The 2,594-nt window shown below is 34.7% G+C and overlaps 1 non-coding gene across 1 annotated transcript; it reads right to left on the bottom strand.

Annotated features, from left to right (window-relative positions):
- Positions 1 to 444: 444 nt before the first annotated feature.
- Positions 445 to 528, bottom strand: Trnav-uac (transfer RNA valine (anticodon UAC)). Its single transcript has one exon. It is a non-coding gene; the product is annotated as a tRNA-Val (tRNA).
- Positions 529 to 2,594: the final 2,066 nt, after the last annotated feature.

Below are 2,594 nucleotides of genomic sequence, written 5' to 3'. Positions count from 1 at the left end.
ACACAATTCTGAACCCTTACTCAATAACTCTCTTGGGTAAAAGATTCTAATAGGTAACAGATAGGAAAAGGACACAAATGTCCAAGATTTAGCCATGAGATAAATGTCTAGCATATATCCATGCCCATTAATTTGCTCAACTTGCTTAATGTTTGTCCTTAAGATTTCAAAAGCTCAAACTATATTTTAACCTAAGAGATATTATGTTAAAGTAGTATTTCACTATTTAGCAGCTCAAAATATGAATAATTTGCAATAATCAAGAAATAATTAAAATATATATTTCCACTTTTCTGCAATTTTTTGAATTTTTCTGAGCCTGTACTGATGTATCTATAAACAGTACTCAATTCTATTATTTTTCTTAATTTTATTAAAATTCTACAATGGAAAGAGGTAAGAATAGTTCCTAACAAAATATCCAAAAGTATTTGTGTGTGTGTGTGTTGGGGGGGGGGGTCTGGGGTTTGAACCCAGGGCCTTGTGCATGTAAGGCAAGGACTCTACCAACTGAGCTATATCCCCAACCCCTTCAAAAGTATTTCTACCAATTTTAAATTTTAAGTAGTGCAAGAAATTAATAGTCAAACATTTGTCTTACATTAAAACTATAACAGAGAAATGAAAGAATTTTTAGGCAAAAGCTGTTATTAAGTTGCACAGAGATAGATTATGTGTCATTCTACTTTGAGTAATAAAAGTAAAAGAATAATGGGCTGAGGTTGTGGCTCACTGGTAGAGGGCTAACCTAGCATGTGTGATGCCCTGGGTTCGATCCTCAGCACCACATATAAATAAATAAAGTAGAGCTAGAAAAAAGGAAAATAATATGGTTGTACATAGGCTAGAACTAAGTGACCCTGACTTCCTTTCCTGAGGCTCTCAGAAATCCAAGTTAGTGAGCATCAGAGACAGTGAGAAAGTAAGTATGTATCCAAATGACAGAGTGCACAGGATTCCAAAGTGGAACCTTTCTGTGCAAGTAGTATACATTTCACTTTTTTTATTCAAAAACATGTTAATACACAACCTTCAGATCCTTTTATACTACAGCATTCAGTCTTTTGGTATAATGCAACTGTCTACTGCCTTTACCTTAAGTTGCAAAAAGTTTGACTAAGTCACCACTCACCCACTGAAATGACAGAATTCAGGTTTAAGCTGTCAATATGCTTCTACCTACTGCAACCACCACCTAAAATGAACCCCTTCCCCCTTTTGTGTGAATTGTACTTGGTGTCCTATAAATATTGGTTCTAGAAACTATATCTCTAATAAGAAATCCAGCTCTAAATCAAAGAAATTTCAAATAATGATTATAAGATATTGCTAGTTACATTATTGTAAAGTTTGATAGCCATTAATAATTTTTTTAATGTTTTGGTATAAATTATTGACACATAATAATGAGCTTCATTTTGACATATTCACAAATGCACACAACAGTTTTCTCCATTTCAATCATTAGTACTTCCTTCCTGCCTCCTCCTGATTTCCTTCCTCTACTGGTCTTTAATAAGTCAATTTTTCTTGTTTAAATAAAAGATATCTTCCTTAAAGTATTGTTTTATAAATTTTATGGCATTAAAATATCCAGAGCACAGTTACTAACCCCCTAAAACATAAATCAAATTAGAAGAGAGTATAAAAAAAACAAAATTTGTTTCCAGAATTTTTGCTTTTAGCAAACTGTTTTTTTAAGGTATGACTACACTAAACAGTGATCATCAAGGGCTGGTAAAATATGTGACACTACTGGAACAGGATTAGCACCTTAGATCTGCTACAAACAAAAAAAAATGTGTACACAGTTAGTGAAAAATCTCTTGAGTTCAAAGAGGCTGTGACCTTATTTCCCTTCCCCATCATGTCATGACACTACTTCACATCATCTTACAAGGAAATAAATTTTTGCCTATAAGTACTACCCAGTGATGTAGTACTACCCCTTGAAGAGACTATCAAAATCCAGAGCTAGAAAAGTGTACTCAAATTATATAAGAGAATAGATAACCTAAGTTCACCTACCTATCCACTGTACCTAACTATCAAGGACATAGATGCAGTTACTCATTTCTTTTCCTGTTTCACATTCTCAATAAATCAACTGTGACTTCAAAGAGTAGATTGAGGTCACATTCTCATGAGGCTTTACAAAGGTCACTCCAGTGTCCCTCGGGCACACTTTTTACTTCACCTATCCTTAAGTTAAAAGAAGCATGATCCTTCATGGCCCACAACTTCTTGGGATGGGTCTTCAGTTAATCCATTCCTGATTGGTGAGTGATTTTCCTTCTACTCATAGTACACACCTGGAACCATCCTTCCAATCAAGTCCAGGTTCTCATCTTTAAGTGACAGAAGGACATTTTCTTTGATTGCTTTCTAATCACACAAATCACTCCTTCTTCCCAGTTATACCCCTCCCCAAACTCAGTTGCATCCATTACACTTTCTGTCCATGATCTTGCAATTCTCAATCATCTTACTCCCTTTTTCAGACATATTCTCTAATGCACTAATTTTAATACCTCCAGTCTAACTCCTCCACCAGGCCTTTCAGACCTCCAACTTTAATTTCATTAATCCTCAAA

The sequence above is a fragment of the Callospermophilus lateralis genome, unplaced genomic scaffold (genome assembly GCF_048772815.1).
Source record: "Callospermophilus lateralis isolate mCalLat2 unplaced genomic scaffold, mCalLat2.hap1 Scaffold_300, whole genome shotgun sequence".
Classification (NCBI taxonomy): Eukaryota; Metazoa; Chordata; class Mammalia; order Rodentia; family Sciuridae; genus Callospermophilus; species Callospermophilus lateralis.
This window is presented reverse-complemented; position numbering and strand designations above follow the sequence as displayed.